The 15400-nt window shown below is 35.5% G+C and overlaps 1 pseudogene; it reads right to left on the bottom strand.

The window, feature by feature from the left end:
* Window positions 1-8326: 8326 nt before the first annotated feature.
* Window positions 8327-9739, bottom strand: LOC120119221 (annotated as a pseudogene).
* Between the last annotated feature and the right edge of the window lie 5661 nt (window positions 9740-15400).

A 15400-nucleotide genomic window follows, 5' to 3' on the forward strand; every position in this document is an offset into this window, starting at 1 on the left:
GATCGGAATCGAACTCAGAAATCTTCATTGACAGATAGCTTTTTCTTGACTTAAGCTATGCTGTTTGAAAATGGTTGCTTGTCACTAAGGCACGGCTAACCCAGGTCCTCTTCTCGACTTGAAAACCTCGACTGCAACCAGAAAGTAGTGTGATTGATGTGCCATCGAGCTAAATGGAGTCGAACTCGACAATTTTGGTGGCAGATAATCTTTCTTTGAGTTGGATATCCTTCGTCGTGAAGTTGAAATCCAAGTAGCATTGTTCCAAGTCCAATATCCTCCTTCGTGAAGTTGAAATTGGCTATGGAACCGGGAAATTGTTTGTTGACAACCAGCCGTCCCTTCGTTGTGAAGTTGAACTTGTGTTGTCTCGAGTCCAATATCCTTCGTTGTGAAGTTGAAATTGAATCTGAATGAAATTTTGTTGACAAGCAGCGGTCCCTTCGTCGTGAAGTTGAACTTGCGTTGTCTGGAGTCCAATATCCTTCGTTGTGAAGTTGAAATTGGCTCTGAGAATGGAAAGTTGTTGTTGACAAGCAGCGGTCCCTTCGTCGTGAAGTTGAACTTGCATTGTCTGGAGTCCAATATCCTTCGTTGTGAAGTTAAAATTGGCTCTGAGATTGGGAAGTTGTTGTTGACAACCAGCGGTCCCTTCGTCGTGAAGTTGAACTTGCGTTGTCTGGAGTCCAATATCCTTTGCTGTGAAGTTGAAATTGGCTCTGAGATTGGGAAGTTGTTGTTGACAACCAGCGGTCCCTTCGTCATGAAGTTGAACTTGCGTTGTCTGGAGTCCAATATCCTTCGTTGTGAAGTTGAAATTGGCTCTGAAATTGAGAAGTTGTTTGTTGACAACCAGCCGTCCCTTCGTTGTGAAGTTGAACTTGTGTTGTCTCGAGTGCCACGATATCCTCCGTCGTGGAGTTGAAATCGCGGATGACCCCTTCGTTGTGAAGTTGAGCCTTGACTTGAATATCCTTCGTCGTGAAGTTGAAATCCAAGTATTGTATGTTGCGGGTGGACACAATTCCCTTCGCCGTGAAGTTGAAACCGTGGAGACCCCTTTATTGTGAAGTTTAGCTTCGAGCTAGATATCCTTCGTCGTGAAGTTGAAATCCACTCTCGAGCAAATTGTGTCGCTTTGAGTGCAATATCCTTCGCCGCGAAGTTGAAATTGACTCTAGCTAAAACCTGAAAAAGTTATGCATATATGTGATGCTATGGATGCAATGCTCTTAGGTGTGCCTAAAATGCATATGCAACATATGTTATCTTGGGGCTCTGGAGAGAAATCTCGATCTCCAGTTGCCTGTCTGGAATCTTGATTCTTGAATCTTCAAATTTTGATCCCTGATCTTGAATTCTTCAAATGTTCAAATCTGATGTGCACATTCTATTTTTGATTTGAGAAATGCTTCTCGACCATCTCAAGTATGTGCCTGAGCTGAGTGTAACAGTTCAGATGATGCTTCAAAAGAAGTTGTCTTGAAAGAGATAGAATTTGTTTCAAGGGAAACGATCTCAAAGATATCTGTTGTTTCAAGGGAAACGGTCTTAAGGGAGACAAAATTTTGTTTTAAGAAAAACTGTCTCAAGAGAGATAAAACTTAGTTCCAAAAGAAATTGTCTCACGGGGAGATGAAATTAGTTCCAAGGAAACCATATTCAAAGATGACGCTTCAAGAGAAATTGCCTCAAAAGCGACATAATTCGTTTCAAGGGAAACGATTTCAAAGATATATGTTGTTTCATGAGAAACGAAATTTTGTTTTAAGGGAGATAAATTCAAAGATTTTGTGTTTCAAGAGAAACTGTCTCATGGGAGACAAAATTTGTTTCGAGGGAAACAATCTCAAAGGTTTTGTGTTTCAAGAGAAGCCGTCTCAAGGGAGACAAAATTTGTTTCAAGGGAAATTATCTCAAGAGAGACGAAATTCATTTCTAGGGAAATGTTTTCAATGTTTATGTTTCAGAAGAAACTGTCTCAAGGGAGACAAAATTTTGTTTCAAGGGAAACTATCTCAAGAGAGACAAAATTCATTTCAAGGGAAATGTTTCCAATGTTTATGTTTCAAGAGAAACTGTCTCAAGGGAGAAAAAATTTTGTTTCAAGGGAAACTATCTCAAGAGAGACAAAACTCATTTCAAGGGAAATGTTTTCAATGTTTATGTTTCAAGAGAAACTGTCTCAAGGGAGAAAAAATTTTGTTTCAAGGGAAACTGTCTCAAGAGAGACAAAGTTTGTTTCAAGGGAAACTGTCTCAAGAGAGACAATGGTGAGCACGATTCCCTTCGTCATGAAGTTGAAATCGTGGGTGGCCCCTTCGTCGTGAAGTTGAGCCAGGAATTGGATATCCTTCGTCGTGAAGTTGAAATCCAACTTGAAAATACGAACTGGATCGGTTCTGAATTATCTCTCGAACTCGTCTGAAGTTGATTCTAAGATCTGTCGATCTTTCAATATGTCAAATTGGTTGAAGTGTAGCTTCTTGCTGCTGAGTTAAGCAACCAACATAAATCTTTAAAGGTGCTTTTGATTCGAGTATCCTTCGTCTTGAAGTCGAAACTTGACTCTAAAATCTGCAAAAATTATGTATGTGGGAAAAAATGATGCTCTAAAATGTATGCATAAGATGCATATAACATGAATTGGTTATATTTTATCTCTTGAAAAAGGCCTGATAATTCGCATTAGGATGTTGAATCCCCAAAGATGCCCAAAAAAATGCTCCAATATTTCATGTTGAATCTTCGAAGATGCCCCAAATGTTCCTCATTTCTTGCTTTAGCATTGATTCTGAGCATGAGTTTTGTGTCTAAGAGTCACATGTCATTTACCAAGATCCACTCTAGAGAGACTGTCTTGTTTGAAAAAAAAATGTTTTTCTTTCTCTTTTATTTTCAAAGTCATGAAAATATCAATTAAAAGAGTTTCAAAAAATGTTTAATCCCAAGTTTTAAAAATATTTCCCCTTTCACGGTTTTACAATTGAGACGAATCATAAAGCTAGAGTTCATTGGATATCAAAGAATTAATTACAATGTTAATCCTTCAATAAATTATAGCTATTTGACAAGTGTCAAGATCAAAGCTATCTCTGAGAGATGGTCAAGTAAGGAAAGGATAAAAAGTCTCAGGTCATTGTGTTTGGTCAAAGGTTTGGCATTTGATGCTCAAAGGTTTGGTATTTGATGCTCAAAGGATTGATGGGGTAGCTTGCATGCTTCTCTACTGGAAGTGTTCTCTGACTCCCAACCTTCGTTGTCACACTTGGATTGTGCGATGCCTTATCAAGGAATTTGTGTGATCACCTCAGTTGCACAATTTTTATATTCGAGCCGCCTTTTCAGGTTTTCAACTCGAATCCTCCTTTGGTTTCAAGACGTTATTCAGGATTTATGTCTTGAACCCCCCTTTGTTATTTTTCTCTACCATACATTAATTACATTGTTTTTTTGCAAACAAAGATTAATCCTGATGGGCGGGATGAAATCTGAAGATAGTCTCTTCTGTTTAGAAATCCATGTATGATTAGAAGGGACTTTTAAGGCACGTAATGTAGGCCAGGGTTCGTGGTTATGAAAGAAAAGGATAAATAGGCCCAAATAAGTGTTTCAGGGTATTGAACCAAGGATCAATTCATTCTGATGCCATCAATCTTGTCTTGCTCAAAATGTCTCTTTCTATTGATGCTCTATGATCTTTGAGTGAAGGGATTCAGTGATTCGGGAATGATTGTGCTTGATCAATCTCATTGAAGCTTGATGCACTATTTTTCTTTAGGGAATTTTGCATGTGCTTTTTGTCCCCTTTTTTTTATTTTTGTTCTTTCTTTTTTGTTCTTGTTTTTTCCTTTTTTGCTTCTTTTCTTTTTTTCTTTTTGCCCTTTTTGTTCTGATTGAATCATCGCACTTGACATTTGGTTCACCTTTCGGTATCTCATCTGAATCAATGTCTTCACTCATGTGAGCAGATTTTCTCCACCTTGCCCCCCAGTGTAGAGGGTGATCATTGGTTAGGGTTGAATCAGAAGAAAAAAAATACTATAGGCTCAAAAAGGGACGCAAGGGATATATATTTTCTCCTGTTGTGAAGGGATAAAGAAAGAAAGCCGTTCATCATTTCATACATATAAGTCTTCACAGAAGAGGTATCCCCAGGGGGATAGATTTTCAGGATTAATTCTATTCACATGAAAACAGTGCAATTAATGCATGATAGAATTATTTCGAATGAATTATTTTTTCTGCTCCTTGCTCCCAACAGGTCTCAATGTTCAGGCTCCTAGCGAGATGCCCCAAACTGTATCTTGAAAGAATGCTCATGTTCAAATGAACAACTCAATGCCTTGGGTTTTAATGGTAAAAAAGGTTAATTTTGAGTCTAAAAAGACAGTTGTGTGATCTTATTGACTCAAAGAAAGATGTGGGTGTATCAAAAAGATAAAGGTAATGTTCAAGAATTTCAAATGGAGGTAATGTCAAAATTTGGTTTTTTGATAATGACCATGAGTTATTTTGGGTAAAGAATCAATGTGTTTTATTCTAGGGTTTGAGACAGGGTAAGAAAGGTCTAATCTTGTCATATGTCAAAAATCTATAATTCTTGAAGAATTAAAAGAATCCTTAATTCATTTAATATTCAAAGAACTAAAGATTAAAATTTGTTCAATTGCTCCACCTTAAAAAGTAACATGAATTCAATCGTTTAAAAGATGTGTTCAAACAAAATAATCCTCTAAGTGCAAATGGTATATGCCATGCCCCCTTCTTCGGCAAACGCCTTACAGTTTTTAGAAGAATGTTTGGGAATCCTTATGTGGCAACAACTTCAACATCGTAGCCCTTAGGAGATGGGTACTATTTTCTCAGATCATCCTGGCAGGCTTAGTCCTACAATCAGCTGATCCAGCTCCCCCTGTACTGATTTCAGTTTTTCTTTAATTGTTAAAATCTAGCTTCCATGTGGTGTAATGTGGTTAATACCACTTCATCGAATCCTCCGTGATTTAATTTCATGTTTATAAAAATGCTTAAAAATGTAGATGAAGATGCAAGAATGCAAGAATGCATGAAATGTTCGAGGCATTGATCCAAGAAATGTGACTGTTATTATGAATAATCCTTATTGGGGACAAAAATGTTTTATCTTTTAAGAGAAAAAAATATCCTGACAGCTTCTGACATGTTGACTAGTCTTCTGCTTTCGTCTTTCACCGGTTGAATAACCTGTCGAACCGCTCCGGCCTCTCTGGATGAACCGTGAAAATGTTGAGTTGTTTTTTTGTACTGGTCCAAGAAGTCTCGAATGATCGCATCTCGAGCATTTACTTTTGTTGAGCCTGTTCCCAACGAATTCGTCATTGGAGCCCTTAATTGATAGGAACTATGTGAAGTTCATTAATCTGTTTCTTGAATTCGCCGATAATGGTCTCCAATTTCAGCTATCATTTTGCCATTGTTGTGTTCAAAGAGACTTCCGAGATACATAACCTTCATCTTGCCCCTGCAACCTCTGCCAGTCAGTCTTCAAAGATAAGCTTTCATTGTGCTTGATGTAGACCCGGTTCATTTTGGGTCTTTTATAATGCAGCAGAGTGATATACTCTTCAATTGTGGGCACCACGTCTTCTGGATTGAATGTGACACATAGTCGCCTTGTAGACTATCCTGTATTTTCATCTCTTGTATTACAACACCTTTGTCCATGGATTCAGATTATTCGAGTTTTAACAAACACGTTTTAGTGGATCAATGACCTCTTTTTAATGATGCAAGTGATGAAAATAAAATAAAATAAAGATGAAAAGAGTTAGTGAGGTGAAAAATAATCAAAAACGATCATAAAAATGAAAGTCCTACCCCACATGATATCTACCCCACATGCTTATTATTCCTACCCGGACATGATCTCTATCCCGTATGCTAATTTCAAACAAATCCTAACCGCATATTTGTCTAGTTCGCATGCTTTGAACAGAAAGTAAAGCATGAAATAAAATAGCCTAGGGTTTGAAGTGAGGTTTTGGGGTGGGCTCTAATTCTCTATAGTCTCCCGATTTAAGTTCTAAAAAAAATGGTACCCGAGTTCTCCTTGCTGGTGCCCCTTTGGGCTTACCAGACCCTTAGTCCTAAACCCATCACAGGCTTGTGTGGACTACGTTAAACTCGAGAGGACACATTCCCTTATGTCTATGCGGAGAATAAATTCACACGAAGACATAAGGTATATGAATCCCGAAGGCTACTTGCTTGGCATATGCGGTGAATAAATTCACACGAATGCGTCGCTTTCACCCCCACTTAAAACGGGTTCGGAGCTCGGGTTTAGAGCCTTGAATGAAAAAGTTTGGAAAGCTGAAATCACTAGAAAACGGTCAGTTCAACTATTTACTCAAAAAAATATAATCAAATGTAAGTAATAAGGATCGAAATGTTACCTTAAAATTTAAACTTACCCTTTTCGTTAAAAAGACAACTGGAAATTACCTTAGCCTGACTCACTTATATGTGTCCCCAGCGGAGTCGCCAAGCTGTCGTAACCGTCTTTCGGTTGGGCCACGGAATTGGGCTTCGACTTGAAAAATGTGATTGGAGTCGCCACCGATTATTTATTTAAAAAAAAATAGGTTAATCGGATACCTTATATCTTATCTGATCTGCGTCTTACCAAAGATATGTCGGATTCGGGAGTCGGTTACGGTCAAGGAAGGATTAGCACCCTTGAACCGCCCTTTCGGTACTACGTAATTTCCAGTTGTTTTTAATTAAGAAAATCGAAAGTTAAAATTTAAAGGTAACATATGATCCAAAATTACTTACCTCCGATCAATTTGAAAGAGTACCCTTAAAAAGTCGAGAAACGCGTTAAAGGAAAAAGGAAATAAGAGTAAATGAAATAAAGAAAATAGAAGGGAAAAAATAAAAAAAAATGATGAAAAACTAAAAGAGGAATAAAAATATATAATTATTAAGTACAAAATAATAATAATGATAATAAGTAGTAAAATAAAAAAACGCAATCACACCAAAAGAAAGTAAAAAAAGAAAGTCAAGGTTTGGTGAAGTATAACTGTCGGGAAGAAAAAAGACGATAAGGGGTAGGACCGTAGTTAATAAATGAGTGTGATGTATCCCTATAATATAGTAAGAATGAATAAACAAAAAAATATTATGATATAATATATATATATAATAAATATAATAACGAAAAAAAATAATTTAATAAAGTAAAATAATAATAATGTAATATAATATAAATACATGAAAACAAAAAAAAATAAAGAAGTATAAAATATAAAAATATAATTAAATGTATATATATGCATATGTTTAAAAAAAATTAAAAATAAAATATAAAATATAATAAAAAATATACATATAATGATAATAATAGTAGCAAAAGAGAAAATATATTTATACGTTAATAGTAAAAATAATAAATATAATAGTTATAAATATATATATATATATAATAACTTTAAAAAACATTAAAATAATATTAGAATAAAAATAATTAATATATATATATATACTTAATAATACGAATTATCAAAAAGAAATAAATAAAAATATGAAAATAATACATAAGTGACCGTTCATCGGCGGCAAACCTCGAAAAAAATTTGATTTTTAAAAGCCTTTTCTTCCATCGTTTTAAATATTCTAGTATTTTTCCAAAACGGTCTCGGGGTTGTGTAGATCTAAAAGAAAAGTTTCGAACGACAACCCCTTTTCCTCGGCCAAAACTGTTTTTTTCAAGCACAAAGACGAATAACAACACATGCAAGTGAAGAAAAGAATGCGAAAGGTAAAAGCTTTCACCTTTTATTGCTCCTGAATTGTTTACAATAGCTTCAAAACAATCTATTTGCTCGTATTTTTTTTCTGGTAATTTCGTATGCCCATCGTGTGTTACAATAGTGAGCTACAATGGCTATTTATAGTGCTTGTGGATCCTATCTTTAGGAATTTAAATAATAGTAGAACTCTATCCTATTTTTTGAATCCTAGCAAAATTCTATCCTATCTTTAGGAGTTTGAATTCTAGTATGACGAAAAGGTGTGTTGACAGTTACAAAAGTAGTAACCAAGGTATTGCCTGGCTCCCACATTTCAACAAAAATAATAAAATTTCCCTGCCTTGTTCTACTGATGTTTTTGCTATGTGTACATCTCCTAAACAGGCGCTCAGAGAGGGCAAGGTGGATCGTCAAGGGTTGTTCCAGCTTGAATTGGCCCCATCCTATTAGACGCCAATGCTTCTCGACACGCCTGCTCAGAGCAATCTTCTCTCCCTTGCTGGTGCAATCCGAATCATTCTTTACAGCTACGACTCGTGCCCCGGTTGACATCCACCCAATGTTGCAACACCAATTAAACCTCCCGGAACAGCGAATTGTAGCTCATTTTGTTCTGCATACAGTGAGACTATTCTGGAATATATGGGCGTGCATTTTCTGTTTCCAATTTCATCCTTAACAACAATCTCAGGACGAACTTCAATAAACTGGTTCACACCCTGGACCAAACAAATATTAACAAAACAAAGCAACGTAAGGTCACTCTAATCCATTCTGTAGCAACTATTAAAAAATAGAAGTTCACATTCTCTAAAATGTGCTGTTTGGAAAATTGACCTTAAAAGTGTTAAAAACAAGCAAAAAAGTAAGATAGGCATCCAGTGTTTAGCATGTTAAATTGTGCAATAATCGTAAATAAGCACCCAACATTCACGATTCATCTCCAAATAAAGACAAACAATAACCTCATACCCTTACTTATTGAAATCAAATGATCGGATGACAATCATGTTGTGTGTGTTGGGGGGGGGGGGAGATGAAGTTTCTATCTGGAATTGGGATCTTCTTAGCAATGTATTCACACACAACATCGATATTATACTTTAGCTGCGCAGAAATCGGTACGAGTGTACGACTGGTGCACCATTAGCAACCGTACCCTGCAATGAATAATCTTTAGCCAAAAGATTCAGAAGAAAAGAATGAAGTGTCCATCTACTTAATTGTTATTTAAAAAATGACAACCTGAATAAACTTCTGAATTGCTTCATGCTGCTTGATAGCTACATTCTCTTGAATAAGATCAACCTTGCTTTGAAGAATTATGATATGCTGGAGTCGCATGAGGTTGTGGACTGCTTTCATTAGCAGCTTTGAGAAGTAATGCACCATTCATAATTGCCGCTCCATTAAGCATAGTAGTCATGAGAATATCATGACCCTGTTGGAACCATTGAAGAAAACTTAAAAATTTCTTATATAGAAGAATTTTAGAAATCCAAAATGCAAAATGTCTAATCCCTTTTAGAGAAGTAAAACAAAAGTGGCTGAGCAAGCATGAGTCAGCAAAGTTAAAACATAATCACCTCATTTCCACAGGGTACCACTTAGGACCTTACCGGGCAATCTACGGAGGAGGACACATGCCTCAGCAACTTCATCCTGGAATTTGAAAGCCAGACACATCGCAAAGAGGACCATGTTCCTTTCCACTTCCATAAGCCCTACAACAACAAAATGTCGATCACAGCTGCAGTTGTTATTAAGACTCAGGAAATTCATTAAGAAAAAAAGTTACTAGATATCAACCAACTTGTAGCACTGAGGACGAAGGCATCGTTCATCTTTGCATTTGCATATCCAAGCTTGATAGTAATATTACGCTCCAACTCATTCTTAAAACCAACAGTCCACAGAGGTGCATAAAGTGCACAATGCATAACATGTTACATTTACTAGACTCCAAAATTCAACAGCAACACTAGCACTACTAGGTACCCACTGTAAACACTAATTTTTTTCCATTTTGTTTTTATTATTATTATTAAAATTATTATTATTATTATTAATATTGTATATATTATTATATTATTATTAAATTATTATTACAAACAGGCCAAAATCGGGGCTCAATTACAAACTTGGTGGCCCAGACCGAGAAACCCTAACCCTTTTAGGGTTTTTTGAAAATTCCAGCCGCCCCAGCCAACGGTTCAGCTTCCAGCCGCCTCTGATAATTCCAATAGTCTCCAGCAGCAGCCGACGCCTCTACCAGGTGTTCCACCCCGCTGTAGCCACGACACCGTCGCCTCAAAGAAGCCTCTAGAAACGCCTCGTCATCACCCCACGTCGAGCTCTATGGTGAGTCACCACCATAGCTATGGTGACTCACCGAGAAACCCTTCTGTGACCGGTCCGAAGAGTGTTTCGTCGAGGCTATAAAAGCCTCGACTCACCTGCAAAATAAAGAACGAAGAGGAAGAACCGGAGATAACAAAAAATAGAGGGGCAACCAACACACAGCCACGGAGAGCAAGAAAAAAAACGGCGAGCAAACCAGCAACCACAAACACCAAAATAGCAAGGAAAAGACGGAGAGATACTCACCGGAGCCTTCACACGTCACCGGAAACCTTCGAAAACCGAAGGTATCATCTTAGATCTGCTCCAATCGGGGGCTATTTAAGAAAAAAGGTTACCGAAATCGTCTTTAAGACGGCCCGATCTATGTTTTGGGAAATTTTGGAAATTCCGGCCACCATTTACGGTGGCCGACGGCGGAGGTGTACGGTGGCAGACGACTGCCGGATTCCCTCCGGCGAGGGAAACTAGAGAGAAGCCAGAGACAAATTCTGGCTCTCTCATTTTTGAGAGAGAAGAGGGAATGAAGAAATGAGAGAGTTGGCCCGAAGGGCCAGCCGTTTCGGGTATTTAAATACCCGATCTCAAACGACGCCATTTTGGGGAGGGTATTTCTGTAATTTCATAAAGGGTAAACCCCGTCCGCAGTACTCCAAGTTTGTATACCTTGCAATTTAGTCACTGAAAGCAATTTTTGATTATTTTAATTTAGTCTTCTAATTTTATTTTATTTTAATTTAGTCCTTATCAGCATATATATATATATTTAGGTAAATATCAAATTTAATCCCTCATAGTTTAGTAATTATTATTTTAATCCCGTATTATGAATTATGGTTAAATTACTCTTTTAATGCCCACCTTTTATATATTTCGAATTAGGATTCTAGTTTTATAATTTTACATTTTAATCATTAAATTTTCATTTTTGACTATTTATTTTTAATATTTTACATTTTAATACTATATTTTTAATTCCTTTTATTTTAATCATTATTTGCAATATTATTTTATTATTATTATTGCTTTAATTATTATTTCATTATTATTATTTCTATTATTTATATAATAAATATATATAATAATATTTGTTTATTTATTCTATTTGTTTTCTATTAAAATCCTATATTTCATAAATTACTTTTAATAATCATATTTTAATATATATTTATTTTTCAATATTAAGAAAAGGACTGTCTTAAAACACCTAGAAGTCTGTTTTCTGATATTTTTACTAAATATCCTATTTTTATAAATCCTATATTAACTTTTAATAAATGTTTTATTTATTTTTATATCAAAGAAAAGAGCTGTCTTAAAGCACCTAGAAGCCCTTTTATGGTATTTCTAAATAAATAAATATCTTATTTATATTAATATATTTTCATAAAATCATAAATTTGAAATAAAAAAGATTATAAATTAAATATATCTTTGAATTTTTAATTTCTAATAATAGAGACACTTTATAATTAAAAAGTACCAATTTTGGGCGTTGTAGGGGTGCTAATCATTCCCTAAACGTAACCGACCACGAATCCCTTTTTATTATTAAAAAGAACGAATTTTTGGTTAAAACGCAGATCAGTTTATCTTTTAATCGATGTTTTGTTAAAAACTCTTTTAAAGGATGATTTTTAGGTATTCGACCTACCTGATCCAAAAGGCCGATGGCGACTCCCAAATTATTTTAAAAAACCATTTATTCACATCACTGTTCCCGCCAAGTAAAAAATTCGTGCCCGGACGAAAACCAGTTACGACAGCTTGGCGACTCCGCTGGGGATTAGTCAAACTTTAAAACCAATTATTAATTGTCTCTATCAATTAGAAAATTAAAAATTCATATATTTAATTTTTAATTCTTTCTTTTCAAATTTTTTATATATATACTTATTATTTTCATAATATTTATATGTTATTTAATGCTTTATTTTCAAATATTAAATTTTATTATTTATTTGTTAGAGGTTTGAACATTTCTCCTCACACACAACACTTGTATTGCATAACATAAAGCTCTATAATTGAGTTTGTCCATTTTAAGTGGGAGTGAAAGCGACGTCTTCGTGAGAATTTATTCTCCGTGTCAGACCTAGCAAGTAACTTTCGGGGTCCATATGTTCTATGTCTTCGTGAGAATTTATTCTCCGTGTCAGGCATAGAGAAATGTGTCCCCTCGAATTGAACTCGGTCTACTTAAGTCTGTAATGGACTAGGATTGAGGGTTGACAGCCCAAGGGGGCATCAACAAGGACAGTTTGAGTACCTTTACTCCTAGAACTGAAAACCTGCATATAATAAACCCTAGAAACTCTCCGATCTGAAACCATGCCGAAATTTTGTCAGTAGGTATACACAAAGGAGAAATAAGCTCTAGCTTTTAATTTATTTTATTTCCTTTTCTTTTTTCTGAATAAATGCATGCGAACTAGAAATCTTGCGGTTAGGTTAATTTTTTCCAAACAAAGCATGGAACTATAAAGCATGAGGTTAAGATTTATACCTTGATAGATAGATTTTTTCCATTAGTTGGTACTAACTATTCTATTTTTTTTCTTATTTTTTTTCATGCATGTTACATTGCTCTAATCTGTTCATATTGATTTCTTTTGTTTACATTGCATGATCATGGCATAACCAAAAGGTGTTTACTTGAAAGACTGTTCATCATATTGGAAAGAAATCGTAAATGGACAAAAAGTTCTATGATCAAACAAAATATGATGCGGCTAAGAAAAGATATCCTGAGGGAACTCTGAAGATAGAGAAGAGCTATGCACTCAAATATCGTATGCCCTTTGAAGAGCAAAAGGAGATACGAGAAATAAGAGAGCAGATGTCCAAGATGATGGATAGAATATCTGTTTTGGCCAAAAGAGAAGAGATTCCTGCACAGAAAGAGAGAAAGCTTAATGAAGATAATCATGCAATTTCAGATATGCAATGGACTTCTGATCCTAACCAATTTGAGAAGTTGCAGACAATCATCATTTGTATTCACAAATCGTCTGGAGATACCAAAGAAATGGTGACCACTATAAAAGCTCCTAAAGATGAGAAGAAATCATGTAATCAGAAATCATCAAAGTTTGGTATGCTCCCGACGTCTAAAACTCAGGTTCAATCCAAGATAAAAGGTGGTTCTCATCTTGATACTATCCCCATATCATATAAAGAGTTGTATGAGAAGTTACTTGAAACACGAGAAGTGGATCCATATTATATAAAACCGTTCCAACATCCGTATTCGAATTGGTATAACATCAATGTTTATCGTAAATATCATGCCGGAGCTCAAGGACATACCATTGAAAATTGTCTTGCCTTCAAACGTAGAGTCCAAAGTCTTTTGGATCAGGGAATCTTGCAGTTTATGATAAATGATCAACCTAGTTTGGTAATTGAAGATCCTGCCAGATCAACACCAAATGTATTCAAAGGTAATAGCATCAGTAGGGACGTCCAGAAGGAAGAAGATTTGCTGAGATTCGAAGCCCAAATATGTCATTTGAATGATCAAAACGATAAATTGAGCACCGAAATCATACAGGAAGATTTCCAGAAGGTCAGTCAAGCCTTTCAAAATGCTGGTATAGGGAACACCCCAGAAGAGTAGATAACAGGGGTCACCAAACTGAAGAAGAACTGTAACATACATGAAGGACGAGCCAAGAAGTTTTATCATAATTCACGAGTTGCAGAAGAGAAATGCAATACGTCTGTTAGTGAATTGAAAAGATGTCAAGTCGAAAATCAAAGATTGAATAGTGCTATGACCAACATGGAAGCATCATATCAGATTCATCAACTTGAGATAGATACTGAATTAAAAGCCACTATGGCCAAGAACAAAACATTAAAGAAATGTGTAGATGATTATGGAGATCTTGTACGAGAACTCCTTGAACATAAAGATTCTCTCACAAGAAAAAATGAACAATATTGTTTACAACTTCGAGAGTTAATGCAAAAGATGAAGGAAAAAGACAATATCATGAAGGAAGCCGCTGCTCAAGCAAACAATGTGGCTTATAAGCTGGTGGACTTAGCTAGTTTCACGAGAGAATTAAAGCAGATTGAGAACTCCACACCTGAGCATGAGTGGAAGTTAGTTTGGCTTTTAAGGGAAATAGAGAAGTTAGGAGTGAAAGCTATCCCTTACATGTAAAAGTTTTGTTTGATGTACCGAAGCTTTTGTGTTCAATGAAATCTATTCTAAGATTATCACTCTTGAGTAACACCTTTTCATACATGCATTTACATTTTGTATCTGTGCATTTTCATTTTGTATTCTTACTTTTTATATCTTTGAATTGCACATTTTGCATTTTTATTTTTGGCATTTATGCATTTTCGCATTTACATTACATTTTTTTTATTTAAAGTATTGTTATATACATTAAACATGTAAGTAATTAATGAAAGGTTTTGTAACAGTAAAACCAAGGTCATTCATTCATTTTACTTTACCATCATCATGAAAACAATGGAGCAATCTTATGAGGGACTACAAGATAAGTGGCCAGAATAATTGACAGGGTTACCTCAGGATATAAGGAAAGAAACATCAGATTCAGTACCAGATGGATCAAATCAAATTATTCAGTGTATGGCATATGATAAAGAAGAGATAATTGATAAAGAGCAACCATGCTATTAGATTGAAGAGTCGAGAAAGATAACATACTCTGGGGCATCCCAATTGAACCCAAAGAATAGCCTTGTTCATTATTCACAACATGAGGAAAGATTCAAGAGGATGGATGAAGCAATCAGAAATATGAAATGTGTTGATACTTTATACAAAGAACTAGAAGCAAGAGAACTCAGCTTGGTTCCAAACTTGATTATTCCCCATAAATTCAAAATGCCAAATTTTGAAAAATATGATGGCACCAGTTGTCCCTTAATCCATTTGAGAATGTTTTACAGAAAAATGGAAGGATATTTAAGTTCTGATGATCTGTTAATTCACTCTTTCCATGATAGTCTTATTGGCCCAGCAGTAGTCTGGTACAATCAGTTGACCCAAGAACAGATTAAGAGATGGGTTGATTTAGCTTATGCATTTTTGGAACAATATAGGTATGTTAAAGGCTTAGCTCCAACACGTATGGATCTTCGAAGAGTAAAGAAGAAAACCAATGAAAGATTTCAAGAATATGCCTTAAGATGGAGAAGAGTGGTAGCACAAGTTCAACCTCCCATATTAGAAGAAGAAATATCACATATGTTTC

The sequence above is a fragment of the Hibiscus syriacus genome, unplaced genomic scaffold (genome assembly GCF_006381635.1).
Source record: "Hibiscus syriacus cultivar Baekdansim isolate YM2019G1 unplaced genomic scaffold, ASM638163v2 tig00110332_pilon, whole genome shotgun sequence".
NCBI classification, from domain to species: Eukaryota; Viridiplantae; Streptophyta; class Magnoliopsida; order Malvales; family Malvaceae; genus Hibiscus; species Hibiscus syriacus.